The following is an 18,135-nucleotide window of genomic DNA, read 5'->3' as shown; positions in this document are numbered from 1 at the left end:
GGTGGGCGTAGCTCAGATGGTAGAGCGCTCGCTTAGCGTGCGAGAGGTACTGGGATCGATACCCAGCGCCTCCAGAATTTTTAACGCACCTACATGAGCACCTTGCCATGCAAGTGGAATAATTCCCAACCGGCAGAGGTGTGTAGGCAGATACAAGCGAACGATTAGCATCCACAATTGCGCCGATTTCACGTAAATCCCTCTGCACGTTCCCATTCTTTGCGTGCAGTCGGCTGCTACTGGTGTTGCTGGTTGTGACTGCTGATAACAGATGCCGTAGCAATCAATTAATGGAGTGAGTTGTATGTTTTGCGATAGTCTGTCTCTGACAAGGAAGCACAGGTGATACAGGTGCGAACACAGGAAGCTTGCAGCCCCTCGCTGCCTGCAGACACAGAGCAGCCACACTAGAAGAGCGGCCTAAGCCGTAGGCGAAATGTGCTCATTCGCTTTGGCGCGACGTCGAACTATAAATAAGGCTGTCACTAGCGTGAGCGTTGCGTGAGCGTCGTGTAAAGTCGGAAAAGTCATCTGCATGGGTAATTGCCAAGTTTGGGGAGCGATTCGTAGTACGATCAGTGCAATGGGGACGCGGAAACTTGTTGTGTCCCAGTGTTTTGCAGTTGGACGACAAGAGTTTTACACAGTAGCAAAGAGCGAGGCACTGAGTTGGCATGAACAATGGAGAGCACAATGGGGCTCGAGATGTGCTTGTTACCTCAGGTGCTGTGTGATTGTGGACAAGGAGTGAAATGGACCAATTTGTGACCGCCCTTTCAATTTAAGACGTTCAAAACAGACGGAATTTGCATTCGTAATACCAGAGCATCGAAACTACTTGGAACTCTTGTGTATATGAACGTGTCCGCGCCTTTGTATTCTGGTACCTTCGCCGCTACAAACCAACCAACCATCGTGTCCGTGCACATCAGAGTCGCAAAGAATGGAGAATAGCCAGGCTTGGTCGTGTGTGTAGCTGTAGCTCAGTTGGCAGATCGTTCGCTTAGCGTGTGAACGGTCTCGGGTTCAAGCCCCGGCTCCTCCATGTTTTGTGTTCAGTGCATGGTAAGTGTTGGTCGCGGCGAACATAAACGCACGCAAGAAGTTGCAAAACCAGCGTCACAGACTGATACGATGTATACTGTCATAAGGAGAGCAAGATGTAAGTGTGGGGACCGGCTGTTATCGTGGTGTCATCGAGTGCAGATCTGTCTTAGGTATCACGGCTTAACGTCATTGAAGTCTAGAGGTGGACAACACGTTCGTCTTACTCAGAGCGGTGTCTGAACTCTATTTTCGACGTTATGCGTGCCACTTTCATTGTGGCCAACTACGATTCGATACAGAATGCACGAAACCTGAAAGACACCCTCACTGATACATAGAGAGTAGTGTTTGTCTGCGGAATAATGGGAGTGCAAGGGTCTGTGACGTTGATATGACTGTATGTAGCACTACTAGTTATCGGGGGGGTGGGCGTAGCTCAGATGGTAGAGCGCTCGCTTAGCGTGCGAGAGGTACTGGGATCGATACCCAGCGCCTCCAGAATTTTTAACGCACCTACATGAGCACCTTGCCATGCAAGTGGAATAATTCCCAACCGGCAGAGGTGTGTAGGCAGATACAAGCGAACGATTAGCATCCACAATTGCGCCGATTTCACGTAAATCCCTCTGCACGTTCCCATTCTTTGCGTGCAGTCGGCTGCTACTGGTGTTGCTGGTTGTGACTGCTGATAACAGATGCCGTAGCAATCAATTCATGGAGTGAGTTGTATGTTTTGCGATAGTCTGTCTCTGACAAGGAAGCACAGGTGATATAGGTGCGAACACAGGAAGCTTGCAGCCCCTCGCTGCCTGCAGACACAGAGCAGCCACACTAGAAGAGCGGCCTAAGCCGTAGGCGAAATGTGCTCATTCGCTTTGGCGCGACGTCGAACTATAAATAAGGCTGTCACTAGCGTGAGCGTCGTGTAAAGTCGGAAAAGTCATCTGCATGGGTGATTGCCAAGTTTGGGGAGCGTTTCGTAGTACGATCAGTGCAATGGGGACGCGGAAACTTGTTGTGTCCCAGTGTTTTGCAGTTGGACGACAAGAGTTTTACACAGTAGCAAAGAGCGAGGCACTGAGTTGGCATGAACAATGGAGAGCACAATGGGGCTCGAGATGTGCTTGTTACCTCAGGTGCTGTGTGATTGTGGACAAGGAGTGAAATGGACCAATTTGTGACCGCCCTTTCAATTTAAGACGTCCAAAACAGACGGAATTTGCATTCGTAATACCAGAGCATCGAAACTACTTGGAACTCTTGTGTATATGAACGTGTCCGCGCCTTTGTATTCTGGTACCTTCGCCGCTACAAACCAACCAACCATCGTGTCCGTGCACATCAGAGTCGCAAAGAATGGAGAATAGCCAGGCTTGGTCGTGTGTGTAGCTGTAGCTCAGTTGGCAGATCGTTCGCTTAGCGTGTGAACGGTCTCGGTTTCAAGCCCCGGCTCCTCCATGTTTTGTGTTCAGTGCATGGTAAGTGTTGGTCGCGGCGAACATAAACGCACGCAAGAAGTTGCAAAACCAGCGTCACAGACTGATACGATGTATACTGTCATAAGGAGAGCAAGATGTAAGTGTGGGGACCGGCTGTTATCGTGGTGTCATCGAGTGCAGATCTGTCTTAGGTATCACGGCTTAACGTCATTGAAGTCTAGAGGTGGACAACACGTTCGTCTTACTCAGAGCGGTGTCTGAACTCTATTTTCGACGTTATGCGTGCCACTTTCATTGTGGCCAACTACGATTCGATACAGAATGCACGAAACCTGAAAGACACCCTCACTGATACATAGAGAGTAGTGTTTGTCTGCGGAATAATGGGAGTGCAAGGGTCTGTGACGTTGATATGACTGTATGTAGCACTACTAGTTATCGGGGGTTGGGCGTAGCTCAGATGGTAGAGCGCTCGCTTAGCGTGCGAGAGGTACTGGGATCGATACCCAGCGCCTCCAGAATTTTTAACGCACCTACATGAGCACCTTGCCATGCAAGTGGAATAATTCCCAACCGGCAGAGGTGTGTAGGCAGATACAAGCGAACGATTAGCATCCACAATTGCGCCGATTTCACGTAAATCCCTCTGCACGTTCCCATTCTTTGCGTGCAGTCGGCTGCTACTGGTGTTGCTGGTTGTGACTGCTGATAACACATGCCGTAGCAATCAATTCATGGAGTGAGTTGTATGTTTTGCAATAGTCGGTCTCTGACAAGGAAGCACAGGTGATATAGGTGCGAACACAGGAAGCTTGCAGCCCCTCGCTGCCTGCAGACACAGAGCAGCCACACTAGAAGAGCGGCCTAAGCCGTAGGCGAAATGTGCTCATTCGCTTTGGCGCGACGTCGAACTATAAATAAGGCTGTCACTAGCGTGAGCGTCGTGTAAAGTCGGAAAAGTCATCTGCATGGGTGATTGCCAAGTTTGGGGAGCGTTTCGTAGTACGATCAGTGCAATGGGGACGCGGAAACTTGTTGTGTCCCAGTGTTTTGCAGTTGGACGACAAGAGTTTTACACAGTAGCAAAGAGCGAGGCACTGAGTTGGCATGAACAATGGAGAGCACAATGGGGCTCGAGATGTGCTTGTTACCTCAGGTGCTGTGTGATTGTGGACAAGGAGTGAAATGGACCAATTTGTGACCGCCCTTTCAATTTAAGACGTCCAAAACAGACGGAATTTGCATTCGTAATACCAGAGCATCGAAACTACTTGGAACTCTTGTGTATATGAACGTGTCCGCGCCTTTGTATTCTGGTACCTTCGCCGCTACAAACCAACCAACCATCGTGTCCGTGCACATCAGAGTCGCAAAGAATGGAGAATAGCCAGGCTTGGTCGTGTGTGTAGCTGTAGCTCAGTTGGCAGATCGTTCGCTTAGCGTGTGAACGGTCTCGGGTTCAAGCCCCGGCTCCTCCATGTTTTGTGTTCAGTGCATGGTAAGTGTTGGTCGCGGCGAACATAAACGCACGCAAGAAGTTGCAAAACCAGCGTCACAGACTGATACGATGTATACTGTCATAAGGAGAGCAAGATGTAAGTGTGGGGACCGGCTGTTATCGTGGTGTCATCGAGTGCAGATCTGTCTTAGGTATCACGGCTTAACGTCATTGAAGTCTAGAGGTGGACAACACGTTCGTCTTACTCAGAGCGGTGTCTGAACTCTATTTTCGACGTTATGCGTGCCACTTTCATTGTGGCCAACTACGATTCGATACAGAATGCACGAAACCTGAAAGACACCCTCACTGATACATAGAGAGTAGTGTTTGTCTGCGGAATAATGGGAGTGCAAGGGTCTGTGACGTTGATATGACTGTATGTAGCACTACTAGTTATCGGGGGGGTGGGCGTAGCTCAGATTGTAGAGCGCTCGCTTAGCGTGCGAGAGGTACTGGGATCGATACCCAGCGCCTCCAGAATTTTTAACGCACCTACATGAGCACCTTGCCATGCAAGTGGAATAATTCCCAACCGGCAGAGGTGTGTAGGCAGATACAAGCGAACGATTAGCATCCACAATTGCGCCGATTTCACGTAAATCCCTCTGCACGTTCCCATTCTTTGCGTGCAGTCGGCTGCTACTGGTGTTGCTGGTTGTGACTGCTGATAACAGATGCCGTAGCAATCAATTAATGGAGTGAGTTGTATGTTTTGCGATAGTCTGTCTCTGACAAGGAAGCACAGGTGATATAGGTGCGAACACAGGAAGCTTGCAGCCCCTCGCTGCCTGCAGACACAGAGCAGCCACACTAGAAGAGCGGCCTAAGCCGTAGGCGAAATGTGCTCATTCGCTTTGGCGCGACGTCGAACTATAAATAAGGCTGTCACTAGCGTGAACGTTGCGTGAGCGTCGTGTAAAGTCGGAAAAGTCATCTGCATGGGTAATTGCCAAGTTTGGGGAGCGTTTCGTAGTACGATCAGTGCAATGGGGACGCGGAAACTTGTTGTGTCCCAGTGTTTTGCAGTTGGACGACAAGAGTTTTACACAGTAGCAAAGAGCGAGGCACTGAGTTGGCATGAACAATGGAGAGCACAATGGGGCTCGAGATGTGCTTGTTACCTCAGGTGCTGTGTGATTGTGGACAAGGAGTGAAATGGACCAATTTGTGACCGCCCTTTCAATTTAAGACGTTCAAAACAGACGGAATTTGCATTCGTAATACCAGAGCATCGAAACTACTTGGAACTCTTGTGTATATGAACGTGTCCGCGCCTTTGTATTCTGGTACCTTCGCCGCTACAAACCAACCAACCATCGTGTCCGTGCACATCAGAGTCGCAAAGAATGGAGAATAGCCAGGCTTGGTCGTGTGTGTAGCTGTAGCTCAGTTGGCAGATCGTTCGCTTAGCGTGTGAACGGTCTCGGGTTCAAGCCCCGGCTCCTCCATGTTTTGTGTTCAGTGCATGGTAAGTGTTGGTCGCGGCGAACATAAACGCACGCAAGAAGTTGCAAAACCAGCGTCACAGACTGATACGATGTATACTGTCATAAGGAGAGCAAGATGTAAGTGTGGGGACCGGCTGTTATCGTGGTGTCATCGAGTGCAGATCTGTCTTAGGTATCACGGCTTAACGTCATTGAAGTCTAGAGGTGGACAACACGTTCGTCTTACTCAGAGCGGTGTCTGAACTCTATTTTCGACGTTATGCGTGCCACTTTCATTGTGGCCAACTACGATTCGATACAGAATGCACGAAACCTGAAAGACACCCTCACTGATACATAGAGAGTAGTGTTTGTCTGCGGAATAATGGGAGTGCAAGGGTCTGTGACGTTGATATGACTGTATGTAGCACTACTAGTTATCGGGGGGGTGGGCGTAGCTCAGATGGTAGAGCGCTCGCTTAGCGTGCGAGAGGTACTGGGATCGATACCCAGCGCCTCCAGAATTTTTAACGCACCTACATGAGCACCTTGCCATGCAAGTGGAATAATTCCCAACCGGCAGAGGTGTGTAGGCAGATACAAGCGAACGATTAGCATCCACAATTGCGCCGATTTCACGTAAATCCCTCTGCACGTTCCCATTCTTTGCGTGCAGTCGGCTGCTACTGGTGTTGCTGGTTGTGACTGCTGATAACAGATGCCGTAGCAATCAATTAATGGAGTGAGTTGTATGTTTTGCGATAGTCTGTCTCTGACAAGGAAGCACAGGTGATATAGGTGCGAACACAGGAAGCTTGCAGCCCCTCTCTGCCTGCAGACACAGAGCAGCCACACTAGAAGAGCGGCCTAAGCCGTAGGCGAAATGTGCTCATTCGCTTTGGCGCGACGTCGAACTATAAATAAGGCTGTCACTAGCGTGAACGTTGCGTGAGCGTCGTGTAAAGTCGGAAAAGTCATCTGCATGGGTAATTGCCAAGTTTGGGGAGCGTTTCGTAGTACGATCAGTGCAATGGGGACGCGGAAACTTGTTGTGTCCCAGTGTTTTGCAGTTGGACGACAAGAGTTTTACACAGTAGCAAAGAGCGAGGCACTGAGTTGGCATGAACAATGGAGAGCACAATGGGGCTCGAGATGTGCTTGTTACCTCAGGTGCTGTGTGATTGTGGACAAGGAGTGAAATGGACCAATTTGTGACCGCCCTTTCAATTTAAGACGTTCAAAACAGACGGAATTTGCATTCGTAATACCAGAGCATCGAAACTACTTGGAACTCTTGTGTATATGAACGTGTCCGCGCCTTTGTATTCTGGTACCTTCGCCGCTACAAACCAACCAACCATCGTGTCCGTGCACATCAGAGTCGCAAAGAATGGAGAATAGCCAGGCTTGGTCGTGTGTGTAGCTGTAGCTCAGTTGGCAGATCGTTCGCTTAGCGTGTGAACGGTCTCGGGTTCAAGCCCCGGCTCCTCCATGTTTTGTGTTCAGTGCATGGTAAGTGTTGGTCGCGGCGAACATAAACGCACGCAAGAAGTTGCAAAACCAGCGTCACAGACTGATACGATGTATACTGTCATAAGGAGAGCAAGATGTAAGTGTGGGGACCGGCTGTTATCGTGGTGTCATCGAGTGCAGATCTGTCTTAGGTATCACGGCTTAACGTCATTGAAGTCTAGAGGTGGACAACACGTTCGTCTTACTCAGAGCGGTGTCTGAACTCTATTTTCGACGTTATGCGTGCCACTTTCATTGTGGCCAACTACGATTCGATACAGAATGCACGAAACCTGAAAGACACCCTCACTGATACATAGAGAGTAGTGTTTGTCTGCGGAATAATGGGAGTGCAAGGGTCTGTGACGTTGATATGACTGTATGTAGCACTACTAGTTATCGGGGGGGTGGGCGTAGCTCAGATGGTAGAGCGCTCGCTTAGCGTGCGAGAGGTACTGGGATCGATACCCAGCGCCTCCAGAATTTTTAACGCACCTACATGAGCACCTTGCCATGCAAGTGGAATAATTCCCAACCGGCAGAGGTGTGTAGGCAGATACAAGCGAACGATTAGCATCCACAATTGCGCCGATTTCACGTAAATCCCTCTGCACGTTCCCATTCTTTGCGTGCAGTCGGCTGCTACTGGTGTTGCTGGTTGTGACTGCTGATAACAGATGCCGTAGCAATCAATTAATGGAGTGAGTTGTATGTTTTGCGATAGTCTGTCTCTGACAAGGAAGCACAGGTGATATAGGTGCGAACACAGGAAGCTTGCAGCCCCTCGCTGCCTGCAGACACAGAGCAGCCACACTAGAAGAGCGGCCTAAGCCGTAGGCGAAATGTGCTCATTCGCTTTGGCGCGACGTCGAACTATAAATAAGGCTGTCACTAGCGTGAGCGTTGCGTGAGCGTCGTGTAAAGTCGGAAAAGTCATCTGCATGGGTAATTGCCAAGTTTGGGGAGCGATTCGTAGTACGATCAGTGCAATGGGGACGCGGAAACTTGTTGTGTCCCAGTGTTTTGCAGTTGGACGACAAGAGTTTTACACAGTAGCAAAGAGCGAGGCACTGAGTTGGCATGAACAATGGAGAGCACAATGGGGCTCGAGATGTGCTTGTTACCTCAGGTGCTGTGTGATTGTGGACAAGGAGTGAAATGGACCAATTTGTGACCGCCCTTTCAATTTAAGACGTTCAAAACAGACGGAATTTGCATTCGTAATACCAGAGCATCGAAACTACTTGGAACTCTTGTGTATATGAACGTGTCCGCGCCTTTGTATTCTGGTACCTTCGCCGCTACAAACCAACCAACCATCGTGTCCGTGCACATCAGAGTCGCAAAGAATGGAGAATAGCCAGGCTTGGTCGTGTGTGTAGCTGTAGCTCAGTTGGCAGATCGTTCGCTTAGCGTGTGAACGGTCTCGGGTTCAAGCCCCGGCTCCTCCATGTTTTGTGTTCAGTGCATGGTAAGTGTTGGTCGCGGCGAACATAAACGCACGCAAGAAGTTGCAAAACCAGCGTCACAGACTGATACGATGTATACTGTCATAAGGAGAGCAAGATGTAAGTGTGGGGACCGGCTGTTATCGTGGTGTCATCGAGTGCAGATCTGTCTTAGGTATCACGGCTTAACGTCATTGAAGTCTAGAGGTGGATAACACGTTCGTCTTACTCAGAGCGGTGTCTGAACTCTATTTTCGACGTTATGCGTGCCACTTTCATTGTGGCCAACTACGATTCGATACAGAATGCACGAAACCTGAAAGACACCCTCACTGATACATAGAGAGTAGTGTTTGTCTGCGGAATAATGGGAGTGCAAGGGTCTGTGACGTTGATATGACTGTATGTAGCACTACTAGTTATCGGGGGGGTGGGCGTAGCTCAGATGGTAGAGCGCTCGCTTAGCGTGCGAGAGGTACTGGGATCGATACCCAGCGCCTCCAGAATTTTTAACGCACCTACATGAGCACCTTGCCATGCAAGTGGAATAATTCCCAACCGGCAGAGGTGTGTAGGCAGATACAAGCGAACGATTAGCATCCACAATTGCGCCGATTTCACGTAAATCCCTCTGCACGTTCCCATTCTTTGCGTGCAGTCGGCTGCTACTGGTGTTGCTGGTTGTGACTGCTGATAACACATGCCGTAGCAATCAATTCATGGAGTGAGTTGTATGTTTTGCAATAGTCTGTCTCTGACAAGGAAGCACAGGTGATATAGGTGCGAACACAGGAAGCTTGCAGCCCCTCGCTGCCTGCAGACACAGAGCAGCCACACTAGAAGAGCGGCCTAAGCCGTAGGCGAAATGTGCTCATTCGCTTTGGCGCGACGTCGAACTATAAATAAGGCTGTCACTAGCGTGAGCGTCGTGTAAAGTCGGAAAAGTCATCTGCATGGGTGATTGCCAAGTTTGGGGAGCGTTTCGTAGTACGATCAGTGCAATGGGGACGCGGAAACTTGTTGTGTCCCAGTGTTTTGCAGTTGGACGACAAGAGTTTTACACAGTAGCAAAGAGCGAGGCACTGAGTTGGCATGAACAATGGAGAGCACAATGGGGCTCGAGATGTGCTTGTTACCTCAGGTGCTGTGTGATTGTGGACAAGGAGTGAAATGGACCAATTTGTGACCGCCCTTTCAATTTAAGACGTTCAAAACAGACGGAATTTGCATTCGTAATACCAGAGCATCGAAACTACTTGGAACTCTTGTGTATATGAACGTGTCCGCGCCTTTGTATTCTGGTACCTTCGCCGCTACAAACCAACCAACCATCGTGTCCGTGCACATCAGAGTCGCAAAGAATGGAGAATAGCCAGGCTTGGTCGTGTGTGTAGCTGTAGCTCAGTTGGCAGATCGTTCGCTTAGCGTGTGAACGGTCTCGGGTTCAAGCCCCGGCTCCTCCATGTTTTGTGTTCAGTGCATGGTAAGTGTTGGTTGCGGCGAACATAAACGCACGCAAGAAGTTGCAAAACCAGCGTCACAGACTGATACGATGTATACTGTCATAAGGAGAGCAAGATGTAAGTGTGGGGACCGGCTGTTATCGTGGTGTCATCGAGTGCAGATCTGTCTTAGGTATCACGGCTTAACGTCATTGAAGTCTAGAGGTGGACAACACGTTCGTCTTACTCAGAGCGGTGTCTGAACTCTATTTTCGACGTTATGCGTGCCACTTTCATTGTGGCCAACTACGATTCGATACAGAATGCACGAAACCTGAAAGACACCCTCACTGATACATAGAGAGTAGTGTTTGTCTGCGGAATAATGGGAGTGCAAGGGTCTGTGACGTTGATATGACTGTATGTAGCACTACTAGTTATCGGGGGGGTGGGCGTAGCTCAGATGGTAGAGCGCTCGCTTAGCGTGCGAGAGGTACTGGGATCGATACCCAGCGCCTCCAGAATTTTTAACGCACCTACATGAGCACCTTGCCATACAAGTGGAATAATTCCCAACCGGCAGAGGTGTGTAGGCAGATACAAGCGAACGATTAGCATCCACAATTGCGCCGATTTCACGTAAATCCCTCTGCACGTTCCCATTCTTTGCGTGCAGTCGGCTGCTACTGGTGTTGCTGGTTGTGACTGCTGATAACAGATGCCGTAGCAATCAATTCATGGAGTGAGTTGTATGTTTTGCAATAGTCTGTCTCGGACAAGTAAGCACAGGTGATATAGGTGCGAACACAGGAAGCTTGCAGCCCCTCGCTGCCTGCAGACACAGAGCAGCCACACTAGAAGAGCGGCCTAAGCCGTAGGCGAAATGTGCTCATTCGCTTTGGCGCGACGTCGAACTATAAATAAGGCTGTCACTAGCGTGAGCGTTGCGTGAGCGTCGTGTAAAGTCGGAAAAGTCATCTGCATGGGTAATTGCCAAGTTTGGGGAGCGATTCGTAGTACGATCAGTGCAATGGGGACGCGGAAACTTGTTGTGTCCCAGTGTTTTGCAGTTGGACGACAAGAGTTTTACACAGTAGCAAAGAGCGAGGCACTGAGTTGGCATGAACAATGGAGAGCACAATGGGGCTCGAGATGTGCTTGTTACCTCAGGTGCTGTGTGATTGTGGACAAGGAGTGAAATGGACCAATTTGTGACCGCCCTTTCAATTTAAGACGTTCAAAACAGACGGAATTTGCATTCGTAATACCAGAGCATCGAAACTACTTGGAACTCTTGTGTATATGAACGTGTCCGCGCCTTTGTATTCTGGTACCTTCGCCGCTACAAACCAACCAACCATCGTGTCCGTGCACATCAGAGTCGCAAAGAATGGAGAATAGCCAGGCTTGGTCGTGTGTGTAGCTGTAGCTCAGTTGGCAGATCGTTCGCTTAGCGTGTGAACGGTCTCGGGTTCAAGCCCCGGCTCCTCCATGTTTTGTGTTCAGTGCATGGTAAGTGTTGGTCGCGGCGAACATAAACGCACGCAAGAAGTTGCAAAACCAGCGTCACAGACTGATACGATGTATACTGTCATAAGGAGAGCAAGATGTAAGTGTGGGGACCGGCTGTTATCGTGGTGTCATCGAGTGCAGATCTGTCTTAGGTATCACGGCTTAACGTCATTGAAGTCTAGAGGTGGACAACACGTTCGTCTTACTCAGAGCGGTGTCTGAACTCTATTTTCGACGTTATGCGTGCCACTTTCATTGTGGCCAACTACGATTCGATACAGAATGCACGAAACCTGAAAGACACCCTCACTGATACATAGAGAGTAGTGTTTGTCTGCGGAATAATGGGAGTGCAAGGGTCTGTGACGTTGATATGACTGTATGTAGCACTACTAGTTATCGGGGGGGTGGGCGTAGCTCGGATGGTAGAGCGCTCGCTTAGCGTGCGAGAGGTACTGGGATCGATACCCAGCGCCTCCAGAATTTTTAACGCACCTACATGAGCACCTTGCCATGCAAGTGGAATAATTCCCAACCGGCAGAGGTGTGTAGGCAGATACAAGCGAACGATTAGCATCCACAATTGCGCCGATTTCACGTAAATCCCTCTGCACGTTCCCATTCTTTGCGTGCAGTCGGCTGCTACTGGTGTTGCTGGTTGTGACTGCTGATAACAGATGCCGTAGCAATCAATTCATGGAGTGAGTTGTATGTTTTGCGATAGTCTGTCTCTGACAAGGAAGCACAGGTGATATAGGTGCGAACACAGGAAGCTTGCAGCCCCTCGCTGCCTGCAGACACAGAGCAGCCACACTAGAAGAGCGGCCTAAGCCGTAGGCGAAATGTGCTCATTCGCTTTGGCGCGACGTCGAACTATAAATAAGGCTGTCACTAGCGTGAGCGTCGTGTAAAGTCGGAAAAGTCATCTGCATGGGTAATTGCCAAGTTTGGGGAGCGATTCGTAGTACGATCAGTGCAATGGGGACGCGGAAACTTGTTGTGTCCCAGTGTTTTGCAGTTGGACGACAAGAGTTTTACACAGTAGCAAAGAGCGAGGCACTGAGTTGGCATGAACAATGGAGAGCACAATGGGGCTCGAGATGTGCTTGTTACCTCAGGTGCTGTGTGATTGTGGACAAGGAGTGAAATGGACCAATTTGTGACCGCCCTTTCAATTTATGACGTTCAAAACAGACGGAATTTGCATTCGTAATACCAGAGCATCGAAACTACTTGGAACTCTTGTGTATATGAACGTGTCCGCGCCTTTGTATTCTGGTACCTTCGCCGCTACAAACCAACCAACCACCGTGTCCGTGCACATCAGAGTCGCAAAGAATGGAGAATAGCCAGGCTTGGTCGTGTGTGTAGCTGTAGCTCAGTTGGCAGATCGTTCGCTTAGCGTGTGAACGGTCTCGGGTTCAAGCCCCGGCTCCTCCATGTTTTGTGTTCAGTGCATGGTAAGTGTTGGTCGCGGCGAACATAAACGCACGCAAGAAGTTGCAAAACCAACGTCACAGACTGATACGATGTATACTGTCATAAGGAGAGCAAGATGTAAGTGTGGGGACCGGTTGTTATCGTGGTGTCATCGAGTGCAGATCTGTCTTAGGTATCACGGCTTAACGTCATTGAAGTCTAGAGGTGGACAACACGTTCGTCTTACTCAGAGCGGTGTCTGAACTCTATTTTCGACGTTATGCGTGCCACTTTCATTGTGGCCAACTACGATTCGATACAGAATGCACGAAACCTGAAAGACACCCTCACTGATACATAGAGAGTAGTGTTTGTCTGCGGAATAATGGGAGTGCAAGGGTCTGTGACGTTGATATGACTGTATGTAGCACTACTAGTTATCGGGAGGGTGGGCGTAGCTCAGATGGTAGAGCGCTCGCTTAGCGTGCGAGAGGTACTGGGATCGATACCCAGCGCCTCCAGAATTTTTAACGCACCTACATGAGCACCTTGCCATGCAAGTGGAATAATTCCCAACCGGCAGAGGTGTGTAGGCAGATACAAGCGAACGATTAGCATCCACAATTGCGCCGATTTCACGTAAATCCCTCTGCACGTTCCCATTCTTTGCGTGCAGTCGGCTGCTACTGGTGTTGCTGGTTGTGACTGCTGATAACAGATGCCGTAGTAATCAATTCATGGAGTGAGTTGTATGTTTTGCGATAGTCTGTCTCTGACAAGGAAGCACAGGTGATATAGGTGCGAACACAGGAAGCTTGCAGCCCCTCGCTGCCTGCAGACACAGAGCAGCCACACTAGAAGAGCGGCCTAAGCCGTAGGCGAAATGTGCTCATTCGCTTTGGCGCGACGTCGAACTATAAATAAGGCTGTCACTAGCGTGAGCGTCGTGTAAAGTCGGAAAAGTCATTTGCATGGGTGATTGCCAAGTTTGGGGAGCGTTTCGTAGTACGATCAGTGCAATGGGGACGCGGAAACTTGTTGTGTCCCAGTGTTTTGCAGTTGGACGACAAGAGTTTTACACAGTAGCAAAGAGCGAGGCACTGAGTTGGCATGAACAATGGAGAGCACAATGGGGCTCGAGATGTGCTTGTTACCTCAGGTGCTGTGTGATTGTGGACAGGGAGTGAAATGGACCAATTTGTGACCGCCCTTTCAATTTAAGACGTTCAAAACAGACGGAATTTGCATTCGTAATACCAGAGCATCGAAACTACTTGGAACTCTTGTGTATATGAACGTGTCCGCGCCTTTGTATTCTGGTACCTTCGCCGCTACAAACCAACCAACCATCGTGTCCGTGCACATCAGAGTCGCAAAGAATGGAGAATAGCCAGGCTTGGTCGTGTATGTAGCTGTAGCTCAGTTGGCAGATCGTTCGCTTAGCGTGTGAACGGTCTCGGGTTCAAGCCCCGGCTCCTCCATGTTTTGTGTTCAGTGCATGGTAAGTGTTGGTCGCGGCGAACATAAACGCACGCAAGAAGTTGCAAAACCAACGTCACAGACTGATACGATGTATACTGTCATAAGGAGAGCAAGATGTAAGTGTGGGGACCGGTTGTTATCGTGGTGTCATCGAGTTCAGATCTGTCTTAGGTATCACGGCTTAACGTCATTGAAGTCTAGAGGTGGACAACACGTTCGTCTTACTCAGAGCGGTGTCTGAACTCTATTTTCGACGTTATGCGTGCCACTTTCATTGTGGCCAACTACGATTCGATACAGAATGCACGAAACCTGAAAGACACCCTCACTGATACATAGAGAGTAGTGTTTGTCTGCGGAATAATGGGAGTGCAAGGGTCTGTGACGTTGATATGACTGTATGTAGCACTACTAGTTATTGGGGGGGGTGGGCGTAGCTCAGATGGTAGAGCGCTCGCTTAGCGTGCGAGAGGTACTGGGATCGATACCCAGCGCCTCCAGAATTTTTAACGCACCTACATGAGCACCTTGCCATGCAAGTGGAATAATTCCCAACCGGCAGAGTTGTGTAGGCAGATACAAGCGAACGATTAGCATCCACAATTGCGCCGATTTCACGTAAATCCCTCTGCACGTTCCCATTCTTTGCGTGCAGTCGGCTGCTACTGGTGTTGCTGGTTGTGACTGCTGATAACAGATGCCGTAGCAATCAATTCATGGAGTGAGTTGTATGTTTTGCGATAGTCTGTCTCTGACAAGGAAGCACAGGTGATATAGGTGCGAACACAGGAAGCTTGCAGCCCCTCGCTGCCTGCAGACACAGAGCAGCCACACTAGAAGAGCGGCCTAAGCCGTAGGCGAAATGTGCTCATTCGCTTTGGCGCGACGTCGAACTATAAATAAGGCTGTCACTAGCGTGAGCGTCGTGTAAAGTCGGAAAAGTCATCTGCATGGGTGATTGCCAAGTTTGGGGAGCGTTTCGTAGTACGATCAGTGCAATGGGGACGCGGAAACTTGTTGTGTCCCAGTGTTTTGCAGTTGGACGACAAGAGTTTTACACAGTAGCAAAGAGCGAGGCACTGAGTTGGCATGAACAATGGAGAGCACAATGGGGCTCGAGATGTGCTTGTTACCTCAGGTGCTGTGTGATTGTGGACAAGGAGTGAAATGGACCAATTTGTGACCGCCCTTTCAATTTAAGACGTTCAAAACAGACGGAATTTGCATTCGTAATACCAGAGCATCGAAACTACTTGGAACTCTTGTGTATATGAACGTGTCCGCGCCTTTGTATTCTGGTACCTTCGCCGCTACAAACCAACCAACCATCGTGTCCGTGCACATCAGAGTCGCAAAGAATGGAGAATAGCCAGGCTTGGTCGTGTGTGTAGCTGTAGCTCAGTTGGCAGATCGTTCGCTTAGCGTGTGAACGGTCTCGGGTTCAAGCCCCGGCTCTTCCATGTTTTGTGTTCAGTGCATGGTAAGTGTTGGTCGCGGCGAACATAAACGCACGCAAGAAGTTGCAAAACCAACGTCACAGACTGATACGATGTATACTGTCATAAGGAGAGCAAGATGTAAGTGTGGGGACCGGTTGTTATCGTGGTGTCATCGAGTGCAGATCTGTCTTAGGTATCACGGCTTAACGTCATTGAAGTCTAGAGGTGGACAACACGTTCGTGTTACTCAGAGCGGTGTCTGAACTCTATTTTCGACGTTATGCGTGCCACTTTCATTGTGGCCAACTACGATTCGATACAGAATGCACGAAACCTGAAAGACACCCTCACTGATACATAGAGAGTAGTGTTTGTCTGCGGAATAATGGGAGTGCAAGGGTCTGTGACGTTGATATGACTGTATGTAGCACTACTAGTTATCGGGGGGGTGGGCGTAGCTCAGATGGTAGAGCGCTCGCTTAGCGTGCGAGAGGTACTGGGATCGATACCCAGCGCCTCCAGAATTTTTAACGCACCTACATGAGCACCTTGCCATGCAAGTGGAATAATTCCCAACCGGCAGAGGTGTGTAGGCAGATACAAGCGAACGATTAGCATCCACAATTGCGCCGATTTCACGTAAATCCCTCTGCACGTTCCCATTCTTTGCGTGCAGTCGGCTGCTACTGGTGTTGCTGGTTGTGACTGCTGATAACAGATGCCGTAGCAATCAATTCATGGAGTGAGTTGTATGTTTTGCGATAGTCTGTCTCTGACAAGGAAGCACAGGTGATATAGGTGCGAACACAGGAAGCTTGCAGCCCCTCGCTGCCTGCAGACACAGAGCAGCCACACTAGAAGAGCGGCCTAAGCCGTAGGCGAAATGTGCTCATTCGCTTTGGCGCGACGTCGAACTATAAATAAGGCTGTCACTAGCGTGAGCGTCGTGTAAAGTCGGAAAAGTCATCTGCATGGGTGATTGCCAAGTTTGGGGAGCGTTTCGTAGTACGATCAGTGCAATGGGGACGCGGAAACTTGTTGTGTCCCAGTGTTTTGCAGTTGGACGACAAGAGTTTTACACAGTAGCAAAGAGCGAGGCACTGAGTTGGCATGAACAATGGAGAGCACAATGGGGCTCGAGATGTGCTTGTTACCTCAGGTGCTGTGTGATTGTGGACAAGGAGTGAAATGGACCAATTTGTGACCGCCCTTTCAATTTAAGACGTTCAAAACAGACGGAATTTGCATTCGTAATACCAGAGCATCGAAACTACTTGGAACTCTTGTGTATATGAACGTGTCCGCGCCTTTGTATTCTGGTACCTTCGCCGCTACAAACCAACCAACCATCGTGTCCGTGCACATCAGAGTCGCAAAGAATGGAGAATAGCCAGGCTTGGTCGTGTGTGTAGCTGTAGCTCAGTTGGCAGATCGTTCGCTTAGCGTGTGAACGGTCTCGGGTTCAAGCCCCGGCTCCTCCATGTTTTGTGTTCAGTGCATGGTAAGTGTTGGTCGCGGCGAACATAAACGCACGCAAGAAGTTGCAAAACCAACGTCACAGACTGATACGATGTATACTGTCATAAGGAGAGCAAGATGTAAGTGTGGGGACCGGTTGTTATCGTGGTGTCATCGAGTGCAGATCTGTCTTAGGTATCACGGCTTAACGTCATTGAAGTCTAGAGGTGGACAACACGTTCGTCTTACTCAGAGCGGTGTCTGAACTCTATTTTCGACGTTATGCGTGCCACTTTCATTGTGGCCAACTACGATTCGATACAGAATGCACGAAACCTGAAAGACACCCTCACTGATACATAGAGAGTAGTGTTTGTCTGCGGAATAATGGGAGTGCAAGGGTCTGTGACGTTGATATGACTGTATGTAGCACTACTAGTTATCGGGGGGGTGGGAGTAGCTCAGATGGTAGAGCGCTCGCTTAGCGTGCGAGAGGTACTGGGATCGATACCCAGCGCCTCCAGAATTTTTAACTCACCTACATGAGCACCTTGCCATGCAAGTGGAATAATTCCCAACCGGCAGAGGTGTGTAGGCAGATACAAGCGAACGATTAGCATCCACAATTGCGCCGATTTCACGTAAATCCCTCTGCACGTTCCCATTCTTTGCGTGCAGTCGGCTGCTACTGGTGTTGCTGGTTGTGACTGCTGATAACAGATGCCGTAGCAATCAATTAATGGAGTGAGTTGTATGTTTTGCGATAGTCTGTCTCTGACAAGGAAGCACAGGTGATATAGGTGCGAACACAGGAAGCTTGCAGCCCCTCGCTGCCTGCAGACACAGAGCAGCCACACTAGAAGAGCGGCCTAAGCCGTAGGCGAAATGTGCTCATTCGCTTTGGCGCGACGTCGAACTATAAATAAGGCTGTCACTAGCGTGAGCGTCGTGTAAAGTCGGAAAAGTCATCTGCATGGGTGATTGCCAAGTTTGGGGAGCGTTTCGTAGT

At 49.5% G+C, this 18,135-nt stretch overlaps 10 non-coding genes across 10 annotated transcripts; all 10 read left to right on the top strand.

The window, feature by feature from the left end:
- On the top strand, nucleotides 1-74 carry Trnaa-agc (transfer RNA alanine (anticodon AGC)). The gene has a single exon. It is a non-coding gene; the product is annotated as a tRNA-Ala (tRNA).
- A 1,397-nt stretch (nucleotides 75-1,471) lies between these two features.
- On the top strand, nucleotides 1,472-1,545 carry Trnaa-agc (transfer RNA alanine (anticodon AGC)). The gene has a single exon. It is a non-coding gene; the product is annotated as a tRNA-Ala (tRNA).
- Nucleotides 1,546-2,927: 1,382 nt separating this feature from the next.
- Nucleotides 2,928-3,004, top strand: Trnaa-agc (transfer RNA alanine (anticodon AGC)). The gene has a single exon. It is a non-coding gene; the product is annotated as a tRNA-Ala (tRNA).
- A 2,857-nt stretch (nucleotides 3,005-5,861) lies between these two features.
- Trnaa-agc (transfer RNA alanine (anticodon AGC)) lies at nucleotides 5,862-5,935 on the top strand. The gene has a single exon. It is a non-coding gene; the product is annotated as a tRNA-Ala (tRNA).
- A 1,397-nt stretch (nucleotides 5,936-7,332) lies between these two features.
- Trnaa-agc (transfer RNA alanine (anticodon AGC)) lies at nucleotides 7,333-7,406 on the top strand. Its single transcript has one exon. It is a non-coding gene; the product is annotated as a tRNA-Ala (tRNA).
- A 1,397-nt stretch (nucleotides 7,407-8,803) lies between these two features.
- Nucleotides 8,804-8,877, top strand: Trnaa-agc (transfer RNA alanine (anticodon AGC)). Its single transcript has one exon. It is a non-coding gene; the product is annotated as a tRNA-Ala (tRNA).
- A 1,386-nt stretch (nucleotides 8,878-10,263) lies between these two features.
- Nucleotides 10,264-10,337, top strand: Trnaa-agc (transfer RNA alanine (anticodon AGC)). The gene has a single exon. It is a non-coding gene; the product is annotated as a tRNA-Ala (tRNA).
- A 2,857-nt stretch (nucleotides 10,338-13,194) lies between these two features.
- Nucleotides 13,195-13,268, top strand: Trnaa-agc (transfer RNA alanine (anticodon AGC)). The gene has a single exon. It is a non-coding gene; the product is annotated as a tRNA-Ala (tRNA).
- A 1,387-nt stretch (nucleotides 13,269-14,655) lies between these two features.
- Trnaa-agc (transfer RNA alanine (anticodon AGC)) lies at nucleotides 14,656-14,729 on the top strand. The gene has a single exon. It is a non-coding gene; the product is annotated as a tRNA-Ala (tRNA).
- Nucleotides 14,730-16,115: 1,386 nt separating this feature from the next.
- On the top strand, nucleotides 16,116-16,189 carry Trnaa-agc (transfer RNA alanine (anticodon AGC)). Its single transcript has one exon. It is a non-coding gene; the product is annotated as a tRNA-Ala (tRNA).
- Nucleotides 16,190-18,135: the final 1,946 nt, after the last annotated feature.

The sequence above is a fragment of the Schistocerca gregaria genome, chromosome 11 (assembly GCF_023897955.1).
Source record: "Schistocerca gregaria isolate iqSchGreg1 chromosome 11, iqSchGreg1.2, whole genome shotgun sequence".
Lineage (NCBI taxonomy): Eukaryota > Metazoa > Arthropoda > Insecta > Orthoptera > Acrididae > Schistocerca > Schistocerca gregaria.
Note: the sequence above shows the minus strand (reverse complement) of the source record. Positions and strands in the feature narration are given on the sequence as shown.